The sequence below is a fragment of the Ixodes scapularis genome, unplaced genomic scaffold (genome assembly GCF_016920785.2).
Source record: "Ixodes scapularis isolate PalLabHiFi unplaced genomic scaffold, ASM1692078v2 PGA_scaffold9__187_contigs__length_104089568, whole genome shotgun sequence".
Classification (NCBI taxonomy): domain Eukaryota; kingdom Metazoa; phylum Arthropoda; class Arachnida; order Ixodida; family Ixodidae; genus Ixodes; species Ixodes scapularis.
In genome coordinates, this window is record NW_024609884.1 from 48,496,034 (window position 1) to 48,516,866 (window position 20,833).

General features: G+C 45.2%; 1 protein-coding gene across 1 annotated transcript in view; it reads left to right on the forward strand.

Annotated features, from left to right (window-relative positions):
* Window positions 1-20,280: 20,280 nt before the first annotated feature.
* The window catches only part of LOC8029777, a 34,909-nt gene continuing 34,356 nt past the window's right edge, over window positions 20,281-20,833 (forward strand). The window contains exon 1 of the mRNA XM_002407454.5: window positions 20,281-20,495. The gene's annotated coding sequence lies outside the window, so the exon portion shown is untranslated. The remainder of the gene's footprint in view (window positions 20,496-20,833) is intronic.

Below are 20,833 nucleotides of genomic sequence, written 5' to 3' on the forward strand. Positions count from 1 at the left end.
AAAAACTGGCGAAAAAGTCTTGCAGTTGTTGATATATGTTGGGGTATTTAAATAGATTGGTGGATTACTCTTGCTGAGACAACTTTTCAAATGTTTCCAAAATTTTCAGAAAAAAAAGCTTGTTTTCTCATTGATTCTTTCCGGCCTACAAAATTTCCGGACATTTTGCATCAGTACCTCCAAGGAGGCAACGCTATACTCTTTCGATTCCATACCGGGAGTGCTCGCGGCTCGCCCCTACTTCAAAAATTTAAAAAAAAAAAAAAAAGTAAGAAAGAAAAAAAAAAAGTGCATCTGGTTGTGTCACCTGTGAAGTCACAAAGGTTGCGAGAAGTGAACGCGACAAGTTCGATATTCACCTAATGGGCATGACCATACAAATAACCAAACCCGTATCACTCTAAATCAATGCCATTACTGATCTCAAAACAAAAGCTGTTCTGGTCACTCTACCTCAACTAATTCAAATACACTAAACTTTAAACTCCCTCTAATGAGTACCTATGACCACTAACTCCGCATGAAGGCAGCAGTGCATCATCCTGACTTATGGTGGCGGTGAGCAACGGGAATTTCCTCGTTAATTTCTTCCGCTCCTCTTCTCCATCTCTCTTTTGTTATAATTTTTCTTCCGTTTTTTTTTTTATCCCATCTAGTATTTTCTTCTCAAACGGACAGCATGCCGGTCTATTTAACACGACTAATCATCATCGTCATCGGAGCTTTCTCGACTCTCACTCCTCATGCACGAGAAGCCTGGCAAGTGGTGGAACTTGATCAGAACGGAAGGAAACAACACACTCGTAAAGTGTGTACTGTTCTGTTTTCTTTTTCGCATAAAAAAAGAAAGGGAATGTTCGGACACAGGAACAGTTTTTAATAATGCATTAGCATTAGTACCAACATGACAGGGAAAAGCTGACGGCGTCCGTCGATGAAAAAAAAAAGAACAGTGAAAAGGGAAGCGCGCCGCGTAGAGAGGATGAGAGTTGTGAAGGACAAATGAAAGAGGGAGGTGGCGTCACGGGGCGGAAGCCAATGCGCGCGTGGCGCGGTCAGGCGAGATGGACGCGACGTCACGGGGTGGAAGCCAATGCGCTCACGGATGCTGGGGCGAGTATGAACTTGCAGGTCTGCGGAGCGCGAACGCCTTGGTTTGGGCTACAAAATGGAGTGTGAACCAAGTACTGGCGCTGGTCCAAGTAGGCGGCAAGACAGGTTGTGAACGAAGGCGACGGGCTGCCGAAACCGGTGAACAGCGAGAGCAGCGTCAGGCAGCGGATGCCGCTGCTAAGCGTGCCAGGCGGGCGACACAAACGTCACACATGTTCCCCTTTGGGAAACGCTACAAGCTCGTTGACACAGTTGCGTTTGACTGCGTTATGACTGTTTGCTTCGAGCTGTTGCTATGGCGACCCTTACGACGAGCCAATAAGGAGGCAGTATGCTGCACGACACAACATAGCTCAACGCACTTGACGCAGCTGTGTGAACGAGCCTTAAAACTTACTTCGTAACGAAGCCAAAAAGAGGCTGACGTTTAACCCCCGGTTAGCTCATTTGGTAGAGCGCTCCACTGGAAATGTAGAGGTCCCGGGTTCGATACCTGGACCAGGCGGATTTTTTCGGTCGCGCACCAGTCACCTAGCTGTGTTTGAAGATTCGTGTTTGTCCTTTGTCCCTCTCGTTCCCCTTCTCCAGGGATTATTTTGGTCATTCTTGTCCAGCTCACTTGCACCTTTGCATTCAATTGCATTATTATCAAACGATAGAGGAAGCAAAAGAGAAAGCCAAAGGAGACTGCCCAAACATAAAAGTGAAGGGGTCAACGTCAGCGTTTCCCAAAGAGGGACGTGTGTGGCGTTTTCCAAGGGTCATGCTCACGCATGCCCTATTTCCCGCCGCTTTCACGTTAGCGTCCACAGAGAAGGTGGTTCATAATACACGCTGGAAACACTCACTGCACAGTTTCTTCTCTCATGTAGTCAAAGCAACAACAAATCAGTCGGGTACTTGCGAAATTAGCTGCTCTCTTTACGTGCGCGCAGGCTCTTTTAGACCTATAGACCAACTCAACATTCTGACGTCACGCTACAGCGGTGGCGCTGCTATCGGCTCTGCGCATGCGCGGATTCTTCGCCACACCGGAATCTGGTTTCTGCGCACGCGGAGTGCCCACACCCGGTGTGGGCAAACCCAGGCTTGTTTACAAACAGTGAGTTTGTCGATAAGTACTTCGCTTTACCTTAAGTCCAGATGCAGTCGACGCTGCGAGCTGATGGGACCAATCAAACAGCGTCAAATTTAATGCACCATCATGGAGTTCATAATGTTTCTGTACGGGTTATTAATCGATGAACCAATCCTGTCGGCATAGAATCGTAGATATGTCGAGGTTCAAGTTGACAGAAGGTTATTTATTTATTTATTTATTTGTACATACTGCTAGCCCGTAGGGCCGTGGCAGGGAGGAAAAAAACAACAACAAAAAAAAAAAACACAAAAAAAAAAAAAAAAGAATATGACTCATACCTCCAACAGAGCTACGAACAATAAAGTGGTTACAAGATTAAATACAAAACGCGCATTGCCAGGATGTGGGTGGTAGATAAAACGTGGAATTTTCCACAAAGAATGCCCAACCTGGCACATCAGTTAAGTGCCTCAGTCACGTAGCGATATCACGTGGATTCCACTGTTGTCTTATTTTTTTTAAAATTTCAATAGGTTCTCGGTCACTCGATAGTCCTCGTTATCCCGTTATCAGTTACGTGGGAACTCCTCGAGATAAGCCATGAGTGGAACAGAGTCCCAACAGGTCATGTCGCAGTAAATGCTTCCCAAACTGGTCGCGTAGATTTGAGCTTGGAAAAAAACAATCGCGAGAGACCATAAACACCGCCACCCGTGTTTTGGGCTCTCACAAAAACAATCGCGAGGCTGCACTCCAAAATTTGTTTGATCGCACTCTTGGTGAATCTAGTGGGCAGACACAAAGACATACATAAAGGTAAATGTTTTGCACACACAACTTTTACCGCTCGACAACCTATCCGCGTCCAGCGCTGCTCTATCTGTGTTGTCATGTGACATGACCCGCCGGAGTAACTCGGTTTCATTCGAGCAAGGTTTGGAACACAGCCGGAATCTGCTGGGGCCACTGGCTGGGACGGAATCTGGTCGCAGAAGTGATCAATTCCCCTCTTTCTCTCTCTCTGCGAAGAGAGACACGTTTTGGTTTACTTGCCCGCAATATAGGGCTGGGTGGTAGCAGTGTCCTGTAACGTATTTACCTGTAATGCAGATACCTGTAACACAGATACCTGCAGCACACTTCCTGTAACGCAGGGGCATCACAAAAAGACTCACCAGCACACACACACACATACAAAAATACAACGAACAAAGCGTAGAAGTGAGTTGTTTCAAACCGAGGTCCCACCAGTTGGGAATGCGATGCTGATCCAACTGCGTCAATAGCTAGTTTGAAATGTCAAAAGGCAGCGAGCGTGCTCGCAGATAAGGTCGGAGGGTGTGCAGGAGGCAAAGGGGTTGAGAGCAAGCACGTGCTTTGGAAGAACCGGGAAGACGCGAAATAGCATGACCAAAGCTGAGGTGTGCGACCGCAAGAGACGCGAGTTTTGTGTTCCACACCCGCTCGAGTGCGAGGTTTGGCAGGACTCTCTTTCACTGGCGCTACGCACGAGGATGTTCGCGCCATCGGGGCACAAAATGCTTACCAAGTTCACCTCTGCAAGATCACCGCAAAACAACTGTTGTTTTTGTCCAGAAAAACAAACAAACAATGAAACCAAAACTTGAGAACGCTTAAACTTCGCCTTTAAGAGTGGAACGCTAAAGCCGTGCAAGCGTGTCTGCGTGTCATTCCACTTCTGGCTTTTATCGAGTGCGGACGTGGGATGGGAGGCTCTGCCGGAGCAGCTACAGGAATGACTCTGTGTCTTCGGAGTATCGGATAATTTTGCCGCCTCTCCCAACTGGGCATGCGGTGCTCAACACCGTACTTCTACATGCCGACGTCCGGGGACGCCCGTACCGGGTGGAAAACTTCCGCGGCACCCTGAGTCTACTGGTACTGCTCCTTGACGCTCTTACCTTAGGGGCGTACCAGATGAACCACGTCTGGGCTGTGAACTTCAAGTCACCCAAGGGTAAGCGAAAGATCCTCGCTGAGGGCGATTTAGTCGTCAAAGGTCGGCGATGCGTCGTCATGGACCCGGCGAACAGGAGCGTGCGGGTCAAGATTCAATGGCTGCTTCATTACGTTCCTGAAGATGAGGTAAAAGGCACTTGCACCGTATGGCCAGGTGATCTACTTAGGAACTGAGATGTGGCGGGCTCAAGGTGTCATGGGCTGCAGGTCGATGACACGCACGTCTGTTATCCGCTTAAGCCAGGGTTAGGATTGGAAGACCTGCCCCGCCAGTTGCGTATAGCCGGAGGGTCGGCTTTCGTCGTGACGCTGGGCAGACCCCCGCTTTGCAGGCGCTGTCAGCGAACCGGGCACATCTGTCGTGATTGTCGTGTGCCGAAATGCGTATACTGCCATCGGTTCGGCCACGACACGGATCACTGCATCGAGACCTCGGCGGCGGCCACATTCTCGGGTGGACAAGACGCCAATGCCGAGCATGTCGTGTGATGTAGCGGACGCTCAGAAAGCACTGGAAGGGGCGACCCCCGCCTCCGAGTCACCGGAAAGCACCGACACGGAGGTCAACCGGGCTGCGTCTGAGCACCCGCTGAAGGTGGCCGCTGCTTCATCGGTTGACGCATCCACGGGAAACCGGGACGAGGCACCAGCGAATAAAGACGAGAGGGCGACAAGAAATACACCGCCGATGTTGAGGAATGAAAAGCCTCGGCTAAACACTGCGGTTCCACAGGTTAACGAGGTTCACATGGTTGACGCCAGCGGGCTGGTTGCGAAACGCCCGTATCCAGAAGATTCGGACTAAAAGCTGGTTGACAGCAGACCGACCCTGGCGGAGCCACCGGTGAAGGCGGCACCGCCTAAATGGAAGCCGCTTCGACCCCCTCCAAAACCTGTACCCGAACCCAGAGATCCGGACAAAGAGGCCGGCTGAAGCGTCCCCGGGCCAGCTCCGGGTGAGGATTCGTTGACCAAGCGAGTACCTGACACGCGAGGACGTCTAGCCAGATTGACAACCTGAAAGTAGCGACGCTAAATGTTCGCGGGTTTGCCTCGCGTCGCAAACAGTACCAGGTCAGAAGGCTGCTAATCGATAATGGCATTGACATCCTCGTGATTCAGGAGACACAGGTTGAAATCAATGAGGCAACCGCTTCCCAGCTGGCCCCCCTTTTTTTTTTTTTTACATTACTTCAAGGTTTGCGCCTCTCATGTCAATGGACTGTCCGGAAGATGTATGTTGTTCTTAAAAAAAGTACTTAAACGAGCACGACCTCTCCCTCACTGCTGATAGTGAGGGTAGATTTGCTATTTGGGATGGCAGCTTGAGCAATGTTGAATGCAGAATAATAGATTTGGACCCGCTAAACGATGCTACATCTAGAAAAGTATTTTTTTTACAGGATTTCCGCTTATCTAGACTGCCGAAGGAAAATCATTATGTTAGGAGATTTCAATTGTGTTTGTGACGTAAGAGACCGTGATACACGACAACGAGATATTACCACTAGTATATTAAATGAAATGACAACCGAGTTCACTTTATATGATGTCATAAATTATCAAAGAAATAACGCTGCATTGCGGTACACGCACTTTCAAGGCTCAAGTCATGTCCACCTTGACAGGGCATATATGTCAATTGAACTTTGAACTGGCTTTATGACTACAATGTATCGCCCGTTTATTTCTCCGACCATGCTTTGGTTTCTTTTTTTTTTGTCGGGGGCAAACAGGAAAACACGAGCTTTCAATGGAAATTGTGGAAACTTAATGACATCCTGCTTAAGGATGACGTGTTTAATGAATCTATAGACGCATTCTAGTTATACTAGAATGCGTACTCGTAAGAGCTCGAGCTGAGAACTACATTCTGGATGAACAGCCAACGGAACGGGCACTTAAGAGGGCGCGGTACCTCTATTTATTCGTCCGTTTCAGCCACCAGATGGCGCGCGGCTCGAAACGTGGTTGAACGCGCAACTTCTAGATGGCGCCAGTATCGAGGTGTGAAAAGGCCCGCGTTATCCGCTGCGTGAAATAGATCCCGAAATCTGCCGTGTTCTCCCGGCGGAGGAAGTTTCTGCATCCCTCGCGCGCGCTTGGTATGTACGCGCGGTGACCGAGTCCGGCCTCTGCGCTGTGTGATGCAGTGGGTGGCGCTCGTTTCTGTTCGGAGGTAGGAATAAAAATGCCGGTCCCCTTTTTTACGACGCTCGTTTCTATAGCTTGTTTTTCTTTTTTTTTTTTTTTATCTCAAGTGACCTACAGTACCGCCTGTTCGAAATCGTCCTTTGCGGTGAGCGATTGAGAGTCAGGTTAGCATTTTATTTGGGTCAGCACTACACGTTTAATGGAGACCTCGGGCGGCGATGTAAATATGCATTGCTTCCCAAAGTGTGTCCAAGGTGCGCAATGACAATTGGAAAGGGTATTGAAGGCGCGCGACCGTCGGTTGGTAAAATACGTGCGTTAGATTCACTTATTCAGTCTAATCATTTTTGCCAACGTCTTTTATCTGTTTCGACAAATGACATGGTCGAGTCTATTGATAACCTTAGCTAGATTGGACGTACGGAGTGTCCGGGCTTTAAATAAATTTGCTTCATTTATGTGAATGAATAACTGTTTTCTCTTTTCCGTGCTCGGTGCTATGCAAAAATCGCTGAGATGTTATGGTAGCTCAGTGTGGCGGCGTTTTGCACGCTGACTCGCTATTGCATTCGCTGTGCACAATATGTGTTCAGATGGAAAAGGATACGAGGTGGCTCAGTGTTATAGAAGTAATGAGTGTGCAAAGGATGGGATACGGTCCATTCGTCACATGCACACTCGTCACAGGACGATTGGTCACAGGACGATTCGTCACACAGGAACATTCGTCATAGGATGACTCGTCACGCGGCCAACCGGTCTCACAATAGTTCGTCCCCCCAAAAATGTATTGTTCAATTTGGTTCGGGCGGACAAAGGCGAAGAATTTGTAAGGAACGTTTTAGCTTCTGATTCGGTCCCGAACATTGAATGTTGGTTGGGCCTCAGAAAGTCGGTCACCTCTTATCTTAGCATGTCTTTCGCTTCTCGAGGTCAAAGAATTTGTAACAGACGTTCTAGCTATCTGGGTCCGTCCTGAACGGTGAATGCGGAGACCATAGAAGAGCGACTATTTTTGAACTACATTCAAAAGGATGGAGGTGATCGCAACAGAGAGAGCCATGATGCTGCACGAGGGGTACTCGTACACATTCGGCAGAAGGAATTCCGATACTTGTTGGTTTTGTCGAATAGGTGTATGCAAGGCAAAACTAAAAACTAATTTGGCTGCCAGTCGGATTATTGCTCGTTCAAGCCTGCAACTGAGATCAACCTGCTGAAGACCCGTAATATAATGAAAGGAAAAGCGGATGAGTATTGTAATATTAGTTTATATAACCATTGGTTTACGTGACAGTGGAAAATTGTGAAACTCCTCATCAGGGTATGTGGGCAGATGTTGAAATTTACAATTTACTATCGTCCCCTGCTCGATCAATGAGACCAGTTGCCCGCATGACGAGTCATCCTGTGACAAATGTTCCTATGTGACGAAGCATCCTGTGACCAATCGTCCTGTGACGAATGCGCATGTGACGAATCGTCCTCATCCCGCAAAGGATGCCATCGTACGTGTTTTTTTTTTCTTTTTTTTTTTTTTAACTCTCCGCATTGCTGGGAAACGCTCAAGGTACCAGCAAAGACAGCGAGCTGGCGTGAAATTTCCATCGAGCGGAAAACGAGTGTGACTTTTATTTCATCATGCGCTTTCATTTTGATATGGCTCAAAATGGGCGCGAAATAGTAACAAGTAAGGCAACAAAATTTAGATGTTAGGTCTGGAGCACCGCCGTACTCAGCCGTGTTGGGGGCATCTCTCGCGAGTCAATACGGCAAAGGTATTGCGCGTCGAACTGTACGTGAGAGTTATCCATTTCAGCGAAACCTTGATTTCGCAAAACTATTGTGGCTCGAGTCGTGGCTTCCAGTACTTGAAAGCCACGAGCGAGAAATAAATGACAGTTGATTTTGAAGGACAATCGCGACGTGGAAACCCATAAAAGAGAGTTCCAATAAGACGAGAGCTTCCCCTTCTCTTCAAGTGCGTGGGTTACGCTCTCAATCCTGCACCTGTGGTAACACCGCAGGCTCCTAAAATGGCTTTGAAAACGTTCCTGATCGCAAAAACTTTTTTTTTTTTTTTTTTTTGTCGAGGCGCTATTTCATTTTTTTAACTTTTTGTCTACCTTGATATCCCATCAGCGCAAAAACTACCATAAACTAAAAAAAAAATAGTGGGCATACAACGACAACGCGCCCACTGGGACCCGAGTCAAGGCAAGAACAACTAACTACTAAAAGGGGAAAAAAATCATGTTCGCATACACAGACAGAACGCCTCCATCGAAAGAAATGAATCATGCGCTTGTTCTGCCAGTCTCGTTGTGCGTCTGTCAAAAGCCACAAAGGAGGAAGACAATCAGCGCCTACACCACTCCCCTCCACTCCCCCCCCCCCCCCCCCCCCCCACCACCCCTAAAAAGAAGAAAAGAAAGGTTTCTTGGGCGCGCGCGCGGTCGCCCAAGCGATGACCTTGGAAGGGTATGCGATTGTAGCACGTTTGTCCCCCGGTTGTGCCCCTGTCTCAAATGCCACGGTCCGTTTCTCCCAAGTGCCCGTCTTATCTTCCCGAGTATCAACTCCGCAGTGATTCTGAATCATTCCGATGCTTTCCAACGTTGCAAAACTGTTAGACGAATATTTGCACAGAAGTATACTCTGTTCGCAGAACTATCTACGGCGCTAAAATTCAAAAGCGCCGAGTTGGATTCGGGAACTCGTGTAGGTTTAGCTCATCGTTGGAACATTCTTATTCGCTCGATGAACTCCACAAAACGTGTAAATATTAGAATGAACTTTCCAGAGAACGATAGTTGTTGTCGGGGTTCCAGGCGACCGGACAGGTCGCAATTATTGGCTGATTAAAAATTTTATTTCATAATCACAATCGTATCATCAAGGGCACGCCATTTCCTCATCACTTCTTCTACGAAAAGAGTTGCTGTATTCGTAGCACACACAGACGGAAACGGTTGAGACTGCCCAAATAATATCTTCTTTTGGCAGGTACTGCGCAGCGATTACACACAATGCCTCTAACATAAACATGCTGCTCCACATGCCTATTCACAAGATGCAATACATCGTTCTCCCAACTTTGTTGAAATGGGCATGAAAGCGCGTAACCGTCACTTTTTTGAAGTTCTACTTAGAGGTGAAGTGTTTACCGTAAAAAGTCGTTAATTATTTATTTTTTTCCGTTTACTACAAAGCTCGATTCCCTTAAATTTTTGTTTTTATATCGTCTCTACAGCGCTTTTACGTCGGTACTTTCGTGTTAGAGGACATCACATAATGTGCGAAAAAAACAACAAAAAAAACGGTAGGATCGATGCTGCATAGCCTTTTTTTTTTTTTGTGGACATCAAGAAAAAAAAAAAAAAGATAGTAGTTGTCTTCACTTCGCACTGCATGTTTTGGCAAGAAGTTCCTATTTGGTTATGTCTTTACTTTCTTAAAAATTGTATACAGTAATTTAAATTACCGAATTACAAAAACGTCGAAATTGTATAATTGCTTTTCGTTGGGACGCCATGACGACAGCGACACTCGTGTTCCCTCGTGGTTTTCGCCAGCATTTCTACGATGAATTGCCAGGATCGCGAGATGGAACAGCGTGACACTCCGTCTTCTGTGACGTCATTTGTTGCACTTCGGGACAACTTTTGATGTATGGCCAGCATAAGACGCTAACCACACCAGTCGGAGACGCGCTGCAGGTGCCATAGTACTGCTCCTAAAAGTAGCTGTCAAGTGCTTTGCTCCGCGACTGAGGGTTGCCAAATTACGGTGAGACGGAGTATAGACAAAACAGACTGGACGACATTTACCGGGCATCTTTGGAGCTGCGAAGCTCAAAATCACGCGTACTCATAAGATTTTTTTTTCTCGCGTGTTTGTGATTTTTATGATGTCCTGCAAGCAAGAAAAAAATATATATGGTGAAGTCACTCCGAGGGGGTACCGATAACTGCGAGCCACGAACATGAAGGACTCGCTAACATCCGTCAGGAGTGTGAACAGTAAATCGTCACGCAAACATATTCTCACAAGCTGCAAATATTTATTTGGCTTAGCAACCCTTAGCAAAAAGAGGCCGTACTTCAAACGAAGTTGAAATATATTTAGTACGAATATTCATTTTGTATTTATTCTGTATTATTTTGGCCGCATTCGAAATACGCGCGTAATGTATTCAAAATACATTATAAATATGAATAAAAAAATATTTTAGGTATACCAAAAATTTTATTCCTTCACACTCAAGATGCCATTTGTGGATAAAAACCGGGTACACAATTTTTTTTTATTTTCGATTTTGTCAGCAAATGGTGTCCCGGTGGTATTTGAAGGCACTACTAAATGCATCTGACAAAGCCACATTAGAAACGAACACAAACACAAACACCATGACGCACTGAAGAGATCATTCACAGTCCCGTTGACTGCTCTAGAACCTTATATAGCCTACATATTGAAGGTAATAATTTTTTCGGTGATCACCTCTGCGCTTATTAAGGTTACAAGTATTCGATCTTCTCCTCCGGAGTCTGTCAAGGGGGAAACAGTGTTTTGAAGTTCGTGGACGATATCTCTTACTAAAAGGCATTGGTACAACTAATAACAATTCGGCACAGTCCCTAAAACAATATCCACACAAACGGCTCATAAAATACATGTTATTGCTTCTCTGCGTAGCACCACTCAGGGCGAAGCGAATCAAGGCAGTTTCTTCACTTTAAAATGCTGTAAACGACTTTATTTTCGTGAGGACCTAATTCTCGCAAAGTTGGCGAATCGCCTACGATTCCGAAAGTAGGTCCCGTGAACAATTCCGGCAAAATGTAAAAACATTAAAATCTATATTGCGATCCCAGCGCGTCGCGAAAATTAGAATTTGCGAATTATTCCAAAACTCCAATTTTGACCTAAATCGCGAAATATTGAGCCCGCGAAAAATAAATATTTTACAGTAGTTGTTTTGCCTTTCCTTTTTAGTAGTTGACTATTTAATATGGTAGTTAATGCATGTCACTGTATTAAAGTCACTATTCACATCACGTACAATGGTGAGTATACACGTTCAGTGAACTAACATTGTGCTAACAAAACCACGCCAAACGTCTCTGTTCACAGCACCTGCTGAAGCTTTCCAGCATCAGCAAATGTTGTGGTTGTAGTTCCCGAACCCCGTTTGTGATTGGTGTGCAAGGAACTGATCAGGTGTGTTCTTGATAGAAAAAAGGAAACAATAACATAAACTGGGCTGATTTATCAGTGCGATGCTGCGCAATTCAATTGCCAAACTAATCAAATGTATTTAGGCGCTTCAGTGTACTCCATATCTGCTTGAAGTGAACTTCAGAAGGGGAGCTTTTAAATATCTTGGTAGTTTAAGTCAAACCACCAAAGTATTGCAGTCAAAAGGTACTTAGAGTATAACACAACAGTATTTGCGATTTTCAGGTATTTTAAGAGTATTCTCCACGTATTCTTGATTGCTCCATTTTTTTAGGGTTGGAGTATATTTTGCATGAATTAAATAAATATTTCAAGAAATATATGTGAAAGGTATTTTGTGCCTATTAATTTAGTATTTACATATTTCAAAACGCATGAAGGGAACTTCAAATGTAGTTTAAGTAAAGGTATTTTAAAATGATTTGTAGAAGTATATTTTTGTACTAAGTAACAAAAAAAGAAGTTTATATTTTCGGTATATTTTTTGTGTACTTACAATTATGAATTGTATTTCAAATACACTCAAATTAGAATGTGGAATATTTCAAACGTATTAGTTTTCGCTAAGGGAAGTAGAATACTAGTATACTAACGACATGTGATTATTGTACACAAGATACCATTTCTCGGTTCTTCAAAACCATTTCCCAAGTCTGAACGGTCGCGCTACGGGCCGCGGCTAGCCGTGCCCTCGATAGACTACGGAGCTGCGTTGTGTTGTCTGCTACTGTACCGCCAACAGGAGAGCGATAGCTCTGTGTGTTCCACAGATGCGTGTTGCGGTATAACTCTGTACGTCTGTCCTAGAGGAAGACAAAGAGATAGGCTCTGTGACCCCCTCCTAAGCTAACAAAAACAAACAGAAGTATACTCGTTTGGACTGAAAGGTTTACAAAATAGTGACCAGACATTGGAAAAGCATATGTCACAGAACTTGGTTTATGAAATGGCATCATTGTTTCGAGCAAGAAATCACCTGCTCACCACTGGGACGATGAAATCGTCACTATTTATTGCGTCAGGTATATTTGCGCTCATGAAGAAAAATCTGAACACATCCTTCTCCCAAAGTCCTATGTCGAATAATAAACACTTTTTTAAACATCTATGCACAAATAACTCATTTTTTTCTACACTTGTATATGCACGTTAATTGACGTCAAACCGCATTTTTGATTAGATCTTGATGTCTACACCAACTACATTCATATTTTTAGGGCTTTATTGAACGATAACTTCAACTATAGTTAATGGAACACGATGGCTCGATCTCGACAAAAACCTCAACGTGCGAAGCTTCCACAGACGGTCGCTAGCGAGTATTCTCAATGTGAGACTTCAGAAGCTTTCGCTTGCCATAGGGAGCTTGCTTTCGACTACAGCACTGCACGGGCCCGGAAAGCGCTGCTGTGGGGAGAGCTTGACTTACAAGATGACGTGTTACGTGGTCACGTAAGATGGCGTCATTTCGTGCAGCGTGATCACGTAAGATGACGTCATTTCGTGTAACGAGATCATGTAAGATGACGTGTTTGTGTCACGTCATCACGTAAGATGACGTCAGTTCGTATGAACTGACGTCATCTTACGACAACGCCAACAACATTAGTGCCGTCCGGAACCATTGACCTTAGAAACGCGCTTCTTCGCTTGAAGAGCTGATATGCGTTGATTGTTATTTGTTTCTTTTGCCTACTACAGACCATTCAAGAACTCGCCTTCTGGGTGCCACCAACTTCGTCTACTGGGCTGTGAAGCGCGTTCGAGCGCGCGCAATACCTCTCTAGGCCGAAAGATTGTACACTGAGTATGCGTTCACAGCTCAATGACTTTGGCATTTTTCGTCAGGATAGATGCTCCCACGAGAAGAGCGTAATGGATATGTGAATAGAATTGGAAATTTGAAATGTTCTTGTCCAATCGCATTTTTCTTTGGTTATCAACGCTTTTTAGCGTCATCACAAGACGTTCAACCCATAATACACTGGTGATTAAAAAATAAGCACCGAAAAACATACACCGATTTTCGCTCAAAAATAAACACCGGAAAAAAACATACCGTAATCATTACCCATGTCACCTTCTTGGGTGATATGTGAATTTCCAGAAGAACAGCGAGTTATCACCCTCCCCTAGGAATACCCTGACTACAGAGCAGGCGACCCGTTTTTCCCCGCGTTAGATTGTGGTGACCACGAACCGTACGGAGGTCACAGGACGTCCGTGAAAAATAAAAAGGAGGCAAACAACGATCTACTCTGTGCACGCTTCATCCCCGATTTCCACGACCCCAAGGCCGAAGGACGTTTGTGTGAAGGATAACGATAAAATAAAACTTTGCGTCAAAAAAAAAAGCCCGTTTTTAAAAGAAAAAAAAAAGTAGAAACAAGCACAACGCGTTGACGGACCGCGAGGCTGTGGAACACCTCGCGGTCCGCTTGCCACAGGACGGTTGTCTTCGACCCATAGCTCCAAGGTGAATTTGCCACTTGCGAAAACACGGAGACCTACCCAGCGAGAACCAGATAAGCAAGACACGCACACTGACGCCTCGGCGTGCAGAATGAAACAGGATACGGGCGCGGAATACGGCCGCGGAAGAACACCTCGCACAGTGCCGATCCGGCCGATCTCCGAACGGACGATTTCGCATTTCGTGGACAGCGAGCGCCACCGCACGGGAGAGAGAGGTACCTTAAAAACGACGAAAACAAGCACCGACACCTTGGTTCTTTATATTTGCTGTAGTTACGGAACAAATCGACTTACATGAATAATTTGAATATTAGTCGATTCCGTAATAAATTTAGAAGACATTAAGCGCAATTCTTCTTATGTTTCAATTTAGATAATTTTGTAAATTCGCTCCGAACGCAAGAGTGCCGAATTAGCCGATTTTGACCATTTTCATGATTTTTTAAAGAATATAATTAAATTTATGACGAAACATCTGTTGCGTTTAGTGTCTCGATAATGACTCAATGTCTTTAAAGCCGAAATTTTCAAGAAGATCCGCGCAGCCGTTTTTATGTGAGAATATTTTTAATTTGGTGAAAAACCTCATGTATTCTCTATGGGGCTCTGAGGTGCGCCCCCTCTTAAGTGCAGAAGCTAAGTATGAAAAAACGATAAACATCGCAGAGATAGAATACGATGGCCTGTTGAGTAGTAGTCCTGAAGTAATTAAAAGTCTTATCGAATATTATAGCAGTCTGTTTCGGCGACGGGAGCACGGCGATGGCTCGCAGCTTAAAGATTATCTCGCGGTGATGCCCCGTCTAAGTGACGAGATAAAGGAGTGGCTGGAAGTTGCGATAAGTGCGGAAGAAATTCCGCGGGCAATCGACGACCTCCCGTCAAAAACGTCTCCGGGGCCGGACGGTCTGACAGCGGCTTTTTATAAAAAGTACAAAGACGTAATTGCAGGCCATCTTCATGCTGTAGTAATTGAGGTATGTGAGACAAATATGTTACCACCTTCTTTCTTGAACACACACACTGTTCTCATACCAAAAGTTGACGACGAACAAAAATTAAAACACATAAAAACTACAGGCCAATAGCACTTGGTAATGTTGATTATAAAGTTCTAACTAAAGTTTTAGCCCGGCGTATGCAGAGCGTTATTTGTAAGATCGTGGGTGAGCATCAGACGTGTGGCATCAAAGGTCGTTCGATTCTGACAATGTTCACATTGCGAGAACTATATTAGAGGTGTGTGACGAGGAACTAGATCAAGTTGCCAAGATTCAGATCGACCTGGAGAAGGCCTTCAACCATGTACAACACAATGTACTGTATAAAATATTAGAACACGTTGGAGTAGACAAAATAATATTAAACTTTGTTGGCAAGGCATATACAGGATGTACTATCCAGCTAATAATTAACGGGAAGCTTACAACGCGTATTAGTGTAGTCATCCGTCAGATAAGGTTACCCACTGTCCCCGTTGCTGTTCTGTATATTTCTCGAACCCTTTTGTAGAAACCTAATTAAAAATAGACACATAAACACATTTTCTCTCCAAAATATAGAAGCAAAACTTCTTGCATACGCCAATGAGGTTGCTGTTTTTTTTTTTGTAAAGATAAGTATTCTCGAGGCGGTGCGTGAAGTGGAGTCTTACTGCGAGCTGACCGGCGCTGCCGTTAATTGGCTAAAATGCTGCGGTTGGCATGGAACATGGGCGATGAAGCCCGAAGTTTTTGAATACACCAGTTTTATGTCAACGCCAACTGAGTATCTTAGTTTTCCACTGCAACATTATATATAAGAGAGCAAATGAATACTGGTCGACGGTAATTCAGGAGACGCAAGAGAAAGCTGATCAATGGGGTGGGTGGGATATGTCAATTTTTACGCGTGCCACTGTCTGTAACATCTTGTTAATTGCAAATTTTTAGTATGTACTTCAAGTTTTGGCTTGCGCTAGAGTAAAGATATAAAAATTACTCCGTGTTTTCGCTGTATTCGTTTGGCGGTCTGGGTGGGAAAGAGTATGTCGGGACAATCTGTTTCGTTGCCTTTGCCGCAAAAGTACGGGAAAGAAGCGAATTTCGTTTGCAAAGGTTTTGTGAGGCGGGCACAGTATACAGCGAGATTTTGACGGCGTTCAAAATACACAGGTGGTACAAATTCCCCAATGAGAGCCTCCGCCTTTCGCATGTGTCATACTGCCATTCTGCTAGGCGCGGCCTCAAGTGTTTAGCCAAGATGGAATGTTGATAAAACTTATCGTGCCGTCAGATTTGTCAAGCGTCTTCGTCGGTCGACGTTACTGATAAAGCTTATCACAGGCTAAAACAAGGAATGTAGAATCTTGCAACGGCAAACCATAATAGAGGCGATGCTTCCACAATGTCGAACTGTGGACGCAGCATGCATAAAAGTAATATTTGTCGTATCTATCATAACGGCTGTGACTAGCGTTTACGGCCATTTGGTTCGCATTGGTTCGAGTTAAAGGAGAGCTCCGGCGTCAATGTGAAAGTTTTCAACTGAACATATATATATTTTTTTTAAAGAGCGCATATAGAGCAGCGAGCTAATTTCCCCCAAAAGTTTTAAATAATTTCTAATCGTACAACTACGATGTAACCCAAACCGAACCCAACCTGCAAATTCACTGGTTCGCCATCTTGTCACGTCAGATGCCGTTTAAACATCAGCACATGAGCAGCTTGAGTGTGCTTTGCCTAAATGACTTTAGTTTTGCCCAGCGTCACAGGCAGTCAGTATAGGCCGTCGCGATCTTCCGAGTTGGATAATGAACTACGATTCATCGAGCTTGTCTTAGTCAAGCAATGACCAGCAAATGATATAATATTTTCAGCACGAGATTTCTGACGATTTATATTAAAAATAGCGCAAAATAGACGGGACAAAAAAACGAAGCACACAGGAGAAGCGCTATTAGCGCTTGTCCTGTGTGGTTCTTCGTCTTTTTGTCCCGTCTTTTTTGCGCTATTTTTAATATGAATGTCAATTACCCACTTGCGCAGCAGACCAAGCTCTCCCGACGATTCCCCGTTTCCATTCGATCCACCGGCGTCGAATCTTAGGGGACCTCCCGTGGGGACTACATTCGCAAACCGCCGACATGAGGACTAAGATGCCGCTTCGAAGCAGATTGACACGGAAGGTTTTATTTGCTAGCAAGGCGTGAACCGTTTTCTAGTACGACGCGAAAGTTAGGAGCCAGCTTTCGCGTCGGACTGCTCGGACCCCCTCCGTCGCGGAGACTTCTCGGTCGAAAACCAATATTATTTCCCTCTGCTGCATTTATTCGTGATGTTATGGCACCCAATAGCCCATCATCAATTCCACCCGCCCTCTATCAAATGCCGCAAAGAGCCTAAACCAGACGCATTTCGCAAAACCACAGACGGTTACTGTCACAACGCCTTGGATTAGAGAGCGTCGTCTGCTCTCGCAGACAACATTTGACGTCACGAGTGCCCCTACTCGTTGTTGGCAGTTGAGTGGCAGCAAGTGATTCGGACGTGTCCGCGTAAACTTCAATATTAATTTGCTCTAAAGGAAACAAATATATTGATTAAATATTTTGTAGACATATTCACGTGTCGACATTTAGTACACGGTGAAAATTGCATACAAATCAATGACCATCAAGATTTCGCCGGAGCTCCGCTTTTACTACAACCCAATCAGAATGCAAGGCGTACAATTGACGTAGTTAGAGACGTACGCTGACACACGCCAGCAGGAAGCGCATATGGCAAAAACCAGGAGCTCAAATTTGCACCCTTTGCACGCCAGCGTCCAAACTTCTGTGGCCGGTCGGCAGCAGCACCGCTCTGGGCTGGCGGGAAGTCCGCAAGTTCCGTCACCGATTGAACCAAAACGACACCTCATCGCGCATTGGCTATCACTCTAAGAAATGCCTGCGCGTCTCCTTACCCGCAAAACACTCGAAGAGCCAATCTCAGCGATCTACGAAATCAGCTCAGCGAATGATGAGGCGTAGCGTGTGTTTAGACCTTAAATTTAAGCGTTGTGGCATTACGCAATTTAAAGCGTCATGCTTGCATTGCGTAATGCGACAGCACAGACTTAATATTGAGGTTTAAACAGATGTTCCGCCTCAGCTGATCTCGTAGATCGCAGAGATTGGTTCTTCGAGTGTTTTGCGGGTAAGTAGACGCGCAGGCATTTCTTAGAGTGTAGTACGTATCGGAGTTATCGTTATCAGGCGTAAAAGTTGACGACCCAGCTTAAACCCCGAATTTCGCTGCTGTTGCGCACATTCTGACTTTTCTGCACGTAGTCTGTGAGAAAGTCTTACGCTTGCTGCGCGTATGTCCGCGTGTATTATGAATGATCGGAGCGTTACGTTCGTATATATTATCCCGAGTGCAGATTCAAATCCCGGCTGAGGTGACCGCAATCTGGCGGAGGCTTATTGCGGAGAAGGTGCCGTGTAACCGAGATTTCGGTTGCACAACAAACGATCCCCAGGTGGTCGAAATTAAAGGAGCGATGCAACAATTTTTGTACTTTGCGCAAATACCGCTTAAACCAGATCCCTGACGTTAATGACCTATGAAACACGCGTTCGTTTTTCACTTCACGCAGTAGAAGTCCCAGAAAAAAAATAAAGAAAAACGAGCAGCGTTCACCCCCTCAACTCGCAGCCAGAACAAGCGGCCACGCGATCTGGAGCCGGTTATATGCCGCCAATGTTGATCATAGCCACGCGCGCTGGGGTTGGCAAAGCACAGGACACGCGCTGAGTTCCAGATATTGTTATGGCTCGGCTATTGTCGTCGTTGCAGCGATTGGACGCGGGCGACTACCCGAATGCTTCTCGAGCTAGTAATTATCACGAGCCCAAATCGAGTGCCCACGCAATGCTCGGGTCCAATCTATGAACCGCATTCAAATATCGTCACTTGGGTGTACTGCGATCCCCGAGTTACGTCATCAAATTTTGCAAAGGAGAGATTGAATGAAAATGATCGCTTTTGTCCTCGAAATTACACCGCAACAAAGGAGTTTCTTGGCCAGTGGCGTTGCGTGCGAGTATCCTTGAGTCCCAGGTGTGCCAGTAAGCTCGTGCATAGTGAAAAACATTCCAACTGAATATCGTTGCACATCTCCTTTAATCCTCAGTCCTCCGCTGAGCGTGCCAGATGTCCTTTTGTTGGTTTTGGTACGTAAAACCATATATTTTACTTTTCGTCGGTACATTCAGAACATAGCTTTAGGGAGTTTAGCATTCGGTTACGCAATACCGCTTCTCCTCTGGCGAACAAAATGGAATATTTTTCGGTCGCATTTTGGTTGTGCGTCATTACGCTTTCTCACGTTGCTCGCGGACGCTAAGCTAGCAGAATTTCATTAAAGGGTATAAATTTGTTAAAAAAAAAAAAAACGATAAAAAGCATTTTTATCGATTTGATAGGAAACGGAAAGTGCAAGCTGCACCTTTTTTTTTTTTTTTACTTGTTGAAATTTTTTTTTGCGCGCTATTATACAGCGCGTTAACTGATGCTGACAGACGCTTCTAAACAACCGTGGCTGTGGCATGACCGAACACTGCAGGGCCCCTTTAGGATGGATGCAATCATTACGCGTGGTCCGAGGCGCTCGCGCTCCCTGGCCGAGAGAAACAGGTCTATGACTATGCCTCCCCGTACGGCAACGCTATGCTCAAACTGCACATTACTCGGACCGAGGGACACCGTGAACAGCCGTTTATGCGGTAATTTGGACGGAAGGAACGCTACAGCTGTTTGCTTGGGTTTTCATCCGCTCTTGTATCGAATAAAATAATATGCGTTCTCGAAATATTAAAATCACACATAAAAAAAAAGAAAAAAAGTTTGTTTCTCCGTATTTTAAAAGCAAAAAAAAAAAAAAAAAGCAAAAAAAAAAAACACGCACACAAGAAAAAAGTTATTTTTTTTATATATTCGTATTTTTTTAAATGTTTTCATCTTTGTTTAGCACTCATCTACTCGGTGGGTCGCCTAGTTTAGTTTCTAATTATGTGTTTTAATATGTTTACAATGCCATGAGCAGTCTTAAAATTTTGATGGCAATCTGAACGTGAAGTGTACATAATGCAAGGTGGTAGCTTCCGGACGGCGACAGGTATTCATTTCGTCAGTTGCACGGCGCTGCTGCCCTCATCCGGTTATTCATTCGTAATCTTCTACGAGGCCGATGGCGAGCCGTAGCGTTGCACGTAGAGCACGCGTCTCTAGGGTTACGGCAATAAGGGAGATAAATGACGCCTCGCTCGGTGACCTGGCAACCCTATCGGAGGGGATGACGGAGTTATCTTGACGTCACTCGAGGGCTTGCCAAGGTATGTCGTACAACTGCGGCAAATCGACGCAGTAGTTCGGGCTCGAAACAGAGTGTTGGGGCTGCCTCATATCCCTGTCCACTTTTTAAGGTAAGCCTTTTTGTTGAAGACATGCTGATGCTGCATGCGCTTTTTGAACTCTTTTAGTTGAATGAAGCGGATCCTTATTCAAAATTTGGTCGTAGCCGCAACCGTTGCTTTGAACTCTATTCACTAAAGGAAGAATATGTTTGCGAAGATCATTTGGAATTCTTCGTTAGCGTGGGAGTTTTTCTCATGGCGGTACACGGGAAAGCATGAGCGACGGTGTAAAAGGGGAAATTGAATAGACGAATCAATGTACCAATACCGGACGGAATAAAGATTTTCACGGACACATTTTTCTCAAAGAAAGTCAAAGACACTTTTCCAAGTGTCCTTGATTTTCC